Raw genomic sequence first — 8,864 nt, forward strand, 5'->3', positions numbered from 1 at the left:
GTTCCAGATACGTCCATTCCTCCCCTCTCAGGATCCTTTCTGTATCCTTCACACTAGAGTCACAGATATTACTCACCGAACTCATCAACCCTATTGGTCATCCACAAATAGTAGACGGGAAGCTCTCACGTCCCCTCACGGATCATTTCACCGGTCTTGAGTGCCCGTGAGCCCAAGTCTAGCCATTTGCAACCCTACCAATAAATGGCCCCTTTCGAGTATCCGCAATGCAATTTATGTCCTCTCACGGAGTGATTACTGGTCTTGAGCACCCACAAATCCACACTACTACCATGGGTCGTTTGGTCTCAATGCCCTTCCGATTCGGGTCTGATATGATAGGGACATCCTAGCCAAACACCACTAGACAAGTCCTATGTATGTCATCCAATAACCCGGGAAAGCGTCGATGGACATCTTCGGAGAACATCCCATACTATTCCCCCCGATGTCCAAAGATAGAAGCACCAGTAGGATACTCCTCAATCCCAAGTTATACTTAAGCAATCACATGCCCAAGTCCATCATATCAATTCACAAGATACAACATCATAGTAAACATTCTATTCATAACATTGACATAATTCACCATATATTAAAATTGATAAACATAATAAGGCATTGTAATTAAAACTAATGTAAACACAATGCTACTGTTATAAGACATGTGTAGCAAGTCTAAAATGATAAGAACATGAGATAGAAACTATGTTCACTAGGTTAGGAATATCAAGTCAAAATCACACATCCTAAGTGATTGTCGCGATAACTATCCTTACCTTGAGTTGGAGAAGAAGATGGTCCAAGATCACAAGCAAGTGGCCCAATTAGTCTTAAAACCCTAAACAAACATATATGAAGGATTAGAGAAGAAATCAGAACAATCGAAGATCGAACGAATCAAAACTAGGCAAAAGTTGCTAACAGCAACTCTATTGGTCGATACTTTGGATCGATGGTATCGACCAATAGTATCGACCCAAAGAGTCTCGGACAGCAAGTTGGGTTTTGGCTCAAAGTTGGTCTTTCGGGTCTCGGATCGATACGAAACTTGGGGAACAGTCTAAACACACTATAGAGACCCTAATTATCAAAGAATTAACATCATCCAATGGTCAAATTAGAAATCCCCAAATTGGCATATCAAGTTCAAGAGTTGTTAATCATGGCATTGGCTATTTCTTAATACAAGTTGGGGAAAAACATAGTGGATTAGGTAGGGAACAACTTAGGAGTAATATTGAAATCATATGCAAGGTATAGATTAGGTTAATCATAGGCTTCATCTCAGTTTTGGTAATTAAAGTAAGTTGGTAAACAACAAATCATGGAAATGCATAGTTAATTATCAAGAGGTAAGTAAATCATAGCAAGGTTGGGGAAAACATCAATGTATGAGGTATAGAAGACTCATGGCAAGGTGTTTGCAAGGTTGCAGCACCTTGGCCATGGTCCAAACGGTAAAAATGAGAGTAAAGATGAGTGAGAAAGAGACTAAGAGAGTGAGTTATACCTTGAGAGTAGAGTAAAAGAGTGGAAGTGAGTGGTTGGCAATGATTAGTGGGGAAGATGCTTCACCATTACCAAGGAGGAGTTCTTGGGAGTCTCATCCATGTTCTCAGGTGCCTCAATGATTAGAATAGGGTTCAAAACACGAGGATGGAATAAATAGAGTAGGGAATATTCCACAGAATCTTTAAATCCGGATTCAGCAACACGTTTGGTCGATACATTGGGTCAATGGTATCGACCAAAACATGTTTCTGCAGAATTTTTCAGAATAGTTCAGCAACTTTAGGTGTTGACTTGGAGGGCTATACAAGATCAAATTGCATGGGGTTTTCTCCTATAGTTCACTCAAGAAGTCTAGTTTTGGGGAATACCTTTGGATTGTATATAGGAGTCCATTTGATATCTCAATTGTCTCACTCTTCATCAGTGCGCAGATACTAACTTAACACTGATAATGTGTTCAAGGAAGGAGCAACATCATCAATGTCCATAGAATGGAGTTCTGACACCACGTCATCAACTAGGAGGGTCCACAAGTCCCTTCTACCACCACTTCGGGTCTTCGGACCTACAAATACAACAATTTCCGGGTCGGGTCAAGGTTAGGTAAAAGCTGGATTTATGTCAAGCTAGTCTCTATGGTAGACATGCTTTAAGTCATAGCACCATACTTCTTTGGGTAGGTCTCAATCACTCAAGCCGGTGGGAATTGGGTCCTGAAACCTTCCGGACAACCTCGGCAGGAGTGTCAGCCACCACTCTCTCACATCACCATTTGGTCTAAGTATTGGCGCATGTCAAGGTAAAGCCTAGCCCAATGCAAGTCTTCTACTCAGTCATATCAACTCAGATCCAGATATGTCCATTCCTCGCCCCGAGAGTTCCTTTCCGGTATCCTTCACACTAGAGTCAATGTAATCCCAGATTACGGACTCATCAACCCTATTGGTCATCCACAAATAGTAAACGGGAAGCTCTCACGTCCCCTCACGGATATGACCCACCGATCCTCGAGCGCCCGAGAGCCCAAGTCTAGCTATTCGCAACCCTACCAATAAATGGCCCCTTTCGGGTATCCGTAGCATGGTTTATGTCCTCTCCCGGGTTGGTTATCGGTCTTGAGCGCCCATCAAACCATACACTACCACGGGTCGTTCGGTCTCAATGCCCTTCCAATTCGGGTCTAATACGACAGGGACATCCTAGCCATACATCTAGACAAGTCCTATATATGGTATCCAATAATTCGGAAAAGCGTCGATGGGCATCTTCGGAGAACATCCCAAACTATTCCCTCCGATGTCCAAGGACAGAAATGTCAATAGGACATTCCCCAATCCCAAATCATACCTATTCAATCACATTCTCAATTCCATCATATCATACATAAATGACATTTCATCATATAGAAAGGTACATACCATAATATGATCAATTACATATGAATTTATTAAGAATACATAATCATGATAACAAAAGAATCTGTAAACATGGCACTACTATACTTGAAGTACTTATAACAGTCATATACTGTAGGAAATACGATAAAGAATGTAAATCTACTAAGTCTCTAACATAGAAGCAAGAATCACATAATCTATGTAGTTATGGTAACAACCGTCCTTACCTTAAGTCGCGATGATGATAATCCAACAATCTCAAAAGAATGATCCAAAGATGGTAATAAGACCCTAGACAAACATAAATGAAAGGTTAGAAAAGAAATCGGGAAAATCGGAGGTCGAACGGGTCAAAACGGAGCAAGGTTGCTGTCAGTAGCAAGTTTGGTCGATGGTCTTTGGTCGAGAGGATCGACTAAAAGTGTCTTCGGGGCTGCATAATGGGTTTTGGGGATTTTGGTCCGAAATGGGTCTTCCGGGGTTCGGATCGATCCGAAACTTGGAGGGATGATTAGTAACAATGTAAGAACACTACCTAGCAAGTATTATCACAATCCAATGACCAAATGAAAACCCCCAAATTGAGGTCCTATGTTCCAAAGACAAGAATCCTAGCATTCATGAGAAATTGATGTAATTGAAAGGGAAGCTAGAGAATTAGTTGGGGAATAGGTTAGGAACATGATTACAATCATTTGCAAGGCAGAGATTAGACTAATCATATTCCACATCTCAGTCTAGTATAAGAAATCAAGTTGTTAAACAAAGAATCATGGTAATGCATATGCAAGGATCAAGATGCAAGTGAGGCATAGCAAGAATGAAGGAAAAGCAAGTATAAATGGGAAGAGACATTCATGGCAAGGTGTTTGCAAGGTTGCAGCACCTTGGCCATGGTCTCATCAGTAAAAAGAAGAAGAGAAGTGGGTAGAATAGAGAGCAAGAGAAGGAATCATACCTTGGAAGATGATAGTTGGAGAAGAGAGACAATGATTCTTGTAGAAGATCATCACCCAAGCTAAGGAGGAGCCTAAGAGGAGCTTTCCCACGTTCTTAGGTGTTGAAATGAGTAAAATATCGTTCTAGGTTCGAGGTTTCACTTAAATAGAGGAAGGAATATCCAAAAAGCATCTTTTTCTCGAATCTGGGTAATTTTGGTCGATGGTCCTTGGTTGATGGCATCGACCAAAGAGCATCGACCAAAACAGATAACAGGTTTAAGCAGAAAATCAAGAAATAGTTCAACAACTTCGAACAGGGATTCGGAGGGCTATACATGGTCAAATTGAGTGAGGTTTTCTCCTACTAGTCCATCAAGAAGTCTAGTTTCGGGAAATATATTCATATTGAGCATAGGAGTTCATTTGGTATTTCAACTAGTTCACCCCTCTTCGGTGCGCAGATTCAAAACTAACACTGACAATGCTCTCAAGTGAGGGGCATCATCGTCAATGTCTATAGGCTTGGGCTTCGACACCAAATCATCAACCAAAAGGGTATACAAGTCTCTTTTACCCCCACTTCAGGTCTTCGGACCTACAAACATAATAGATTCCAGACCGGGTCAAGGTTAGGATAAGGCCAGATATTACAAACCTACCCTAAAGGAAAGGTCTTGCATGACTTCTTAAGGCTTTCAAAGATAATAACATTGAAATCAAGGTCCAACTTTAAGGTCTAATATCAAACAAGTCTTTCTTCACCCAAAATAAATAGGGTGTCCTGGTTAGGTTTGGGCTGTATTTTACATTCTTCCCCCCTGATGCGTCCAAAATCTGCTCAGCCCTTGGATCTCCACGTGATGTCCTGCAAAACGAAAGCGTCAGATGTGGCCCGACCGCTGGGGTTGGGAGTCCACCTCCGAAGGCTAAGTCAGTTGATGAACTTAATCACAAACGGCTCTGCTAGAAGCACAGAGCTAATGAATAAAGAAACGGGAAAGGTGATCTAGATAGCAGAACGCTGATAGTTTAGGTCTATCAGTATGTATCTGAACCTGAGTCTCAGATAGTATTCTTTTTGATCGATTGATCCCTCCCTCACCTTGTATGGTAGTGAGGTTTATATAGAGTGTACCTTCGAATCTCCTTCGCTGGATGCACTTGAGCCTTCTTCGGGTAGTCGTTGGATCTTATCAGTTAGATCCGTTGAGCGATAGACTTCTACTAGTTTGGGCTAGTAGAGGACTCCTAAGATAACCGTTAGGTTATGCGATAGTTATCCCTTTGATGATGATTATCCGCAGCCGTCAGTTTAAGTCTACTATCATCAGGGTGATTACCCTAATCCATAAGTAAGATTAGGGCACGCTTGCAGCCAAATAATCTTTCTTCTTCAGCAAGCCATCTTCTGGATCCGGTTCGCTCGGGAGCGATTCGATTTTCTCCGTCTCGACCGGGGTCGAGGGTCGGACCAGGTATGAACCCGGTCAGATCATAAACTCTCCATATCACGAGCCCCCGAGACCAAGCGTTCGGTCGATCCCGAGGGCTTTGTTTTTAACTGGGTTCGTCGTCAAGTGATGATCTCTGCGTGCTTCATTAAATGTCATATCACATTTAATGCGGTGGTCACTTTTCCTCGAGCGTTGTGAGTGTAAGGCCACATGTCTTCGTTGCAGTTGATCTGTCGTGGCTCACGTCATCCAAGCGACGGTTTCCGAAGGCCTATTTCGGATTCGTGAGTTCAAACTTTCAAAACGTCTTCGAATCTTGATCGTTGATTTTGAATCAATCTCGATCGTTCAGATTCCCGAACACTCGTGCGGGAGTTTTAAAAGCGGTTCGTTGTCTTCGTAGGTTTCATTCTTCCTATCTGGAATTTGAACCTTTGTCGTCTGCTTCGCGCCTTCCTTCTCTCAAGCTTCCGTCTCACTGAATCAGTAAGTTTACTGGTCTTTTCTTTTTGTAGTTTACTGAAACGAGTAATGGCGGACGATAGGGCTTCTTTAGTACCCCATGCTGGTGATAGCAGTGATGCTTTTGCCTCTCCTGCTCCCGATCAGTCGGATAGTGATAACAAAACCCTAACCGTCCTTTGGCAGGAGTTCGCTGAAGTTTCTCAAAAAGGTTTTGAAAGAAAAACCGAAACTTCCCCTGTCCTTGTCGAGTCTGGATCTTCCAAGATCGTTGATTCTTCTAGGCAACCTCAAACCTCCGGGTCCAATGGTGGGCACAGCTCTGTTCCTTCCATTTATAATGGAGAAACCCTTCTTTCAGCTGTCCAAGATTTTGACCTTCCTTCCTCCTATCGGGTTAGGGCTCCCCACCCCGATGAGAGGGTTGATTCATCCCTTTCGGGTGAATTTTCTCTCGTACATAGATGCACTGTGAAAGCGGGGTGCGCTTTCCCTTTTTTAATCCTTTATTCTCCGCAGTTTTGAATCACTTGGAACATTTGTCCCGGAATGCTCCTCCCCAATAGCTGGCGTCTCATCGTCGGCTTCTTGGGTTTGTGTTTTGAGCTTGGCATCACGCCATCTCTTTCTCTTTTTGTACATTTTCATGTTCTTTCTATCTCCCATCCTCCCGGATGGGTCTTTCTTTCCAAACGCAATAAGGCTGAACTTGATTGGAGGGGCAGCATCCTTGTCAAAGGAACTTGCCCTTCTAACCACAAAATATGGCGCGAACGATACTTTTTCCCGTCGAGCGCCTCCATCAGATCTTAACTTCCCGACCATCCGGAGGAGGTTTACTTCTTCGTCCGAAAGTAACCGGGGCCTTCCCTTATCCAAAGAAGACGAGGCGGCCATCAGGAAGATCAAATCCATTCCGTGGTATCAAGAGATACATGGATATGAAATGGAGTATAACTCCATCCTTCAGTACTGGGGCTTGGCTCATTGTGAGCTTCTAACCATCATCCTTTGATTTGACTGAAGTGATATGTCTTGAATTCCGATTCTTGTCCTTCTTCTTTGCGGTGCCTCCCCGAACGAACCCCGAAAGCCTCGCGGGTGAAGGCCGCTAGGGCCGTTGTGACAGCCGAACAACGATCGCCCGGGGTCTTGACTGCAGATCAAGAGGCTTCTCTTCCCTCTCCCAACCCCTCTTACGGGGGTATCGGGAATATCGGGCCTCGTAGCTGATGCTTCGGGTAAAGGGAAGAAACCAATGGTGGAAAGGGCTACCGTCTCCTCCTCCGTCCGAACCAAGAGGAGGCATGACACAATTGATGCTCCCTCCAACAAAAAATCCAAAGCTTCGACGGATGGTGAGGAAGTCTTCATCCCCCGGTGGACCCCGAAGATGACCGACAAGGTCACTCGGGATCTCGAGAAAGGCTGTAGAGTGGAGCTCCCTCGGTCTTGCTCCTTCGATCGCCGGGAGTTTGAAGCCCTGGATGACACCTCCCTTGTTAGTCAATCTACAAGGTAACGGTCTTCTTGCTTACTTATGTTTTCATATTTCTTATGACTTCTTCTGATATCTTCCGTCCTCCCAGGAATGCTGTGTTGAGCTTTTATCAACACATGGAAGCATTGAGCCGAGTTGGTCGCACCAGCTCCTTGCTGCAAACTTGTGAAGAGAAATTGGCCAAGGCCAATTCCGAAATAGACCAGCTGGCTGCAGCTACGGTGGAGCTGCAGAAAAAGCATGAGGAAGAAGTGATCTCCCTCAAGGAAACTCTTGAAGCTTCAAGAATTCGTGTCTCTGCTGCCGAGCGCGAGGCCAGGAAGCAAAAGGCAGCTGCCACGTTGTTTGGTGACAGCCTTGAGATCAAAAGTAGGGATCTCGAAGAACATCTGAAGTTGGCAATCCCTAGCAAGCCCGAGCATATAAAGCCGGACCTTCGGAAGGAGTGCATTCGGAAATACCTGAACAGCGTACCTTTCTCCGAATTGCTAGGTTTCTACAACATTCAGGCTTACCGCATGGGGCAGAACGACGTTTGGGAGCAGATCCTTGGAACGATCCCCGACTTCGACACTGCTCCTTTTCGTGAGGTATGCCACCCAGAGGTCTTCGGGAAAGTTGGTATGGATCTCCCAGACTGGGCTCAGGGAGTAGATGATCCTTTTCCAGCTGACCCTCAATATGAGGCATATCTAGATGACGAGCCGGCACTTCCAGAGGAGAAATCACAAGCCGAGTCTCAAGTTGTTGCTTGTAGAGGATTCAGCCGATGCCACTCTTGAGGAAGGCTCTTCTCATGGTCTCGAGAAAAGTCATCCCGACCCGGGGTCCCTCGGGCAACAATGAAGAAAAGGCTTAGGGAGTTGTTCTTTTGTAAAGATATACCCTCAATATAATGAATAGACATTTCTTTATTCATGTTGGCCTCAAAATTTCCCCGTCTCCTGCCGAAGTATTGCCTTGAATATCAAAGTATTAATCATAAAACTTATCACTTAACTCTTCATTCTTCGCCGAATAATGATCTTGTAGAAATATTGTGAAGATGCGTTAATCTTCCCCACCACTTCATTTATTGCAAAGTCCGCACGTTTCCCTTCTGCGAAGTTCAAACGTTTTCCTGCTTTTGTGTACCATTCACTGTTTCCAATGAATCGGAAATACATCCATTATTTTAATGGCAGTGCGACGATTGGAGGTTTCTCTGCATCAGGTGCTCGCTTCCACATGTTTCCATGTGGCATCCCTTCGACCGTTGATCTTGCTTTTTGAGGATTTCGAAGCGTCGTTTCGATCTGGGTCGTCGGTTGTCCTTAGCCTTCAACCGTCGTCTTATACCTGAGGCTATTTAAAGCCTTCGTGGGTACTCTCCATCTATCCTGACTTCGCAAGATAGATTTGCTAAAGTGCCAAAGCAACCTTTCGTCCTTCGGCCTGCCTCCGTATTCCTCGTACTCCAACGACAGCTCTATCCATTTCTGAACAAGTGAGTTTTTTGATTTCTCATCTCTTTTCCCTCTTCCCCCCGAAGTAAACTGCACAATAGTTATACTTGGCGTTTAGTTTGTGGTCTGTCAGAAGCTTTTAGAAAACT

The sequence above is a fragment of the Hakea prostrata genome, chromosome 5 (assembly GCF_041222555.1).
Source record: "Hakea prostrata isolate BN-2017 chromosome 5, UWA_Hpros_2, whole genome shotgun sequence".
NCBI lineage: Eukaryota > Viridiplantae > Streptophyta > Magnoliopsida > Proteales > Proteaceae > Hakea > Hakea prostrata.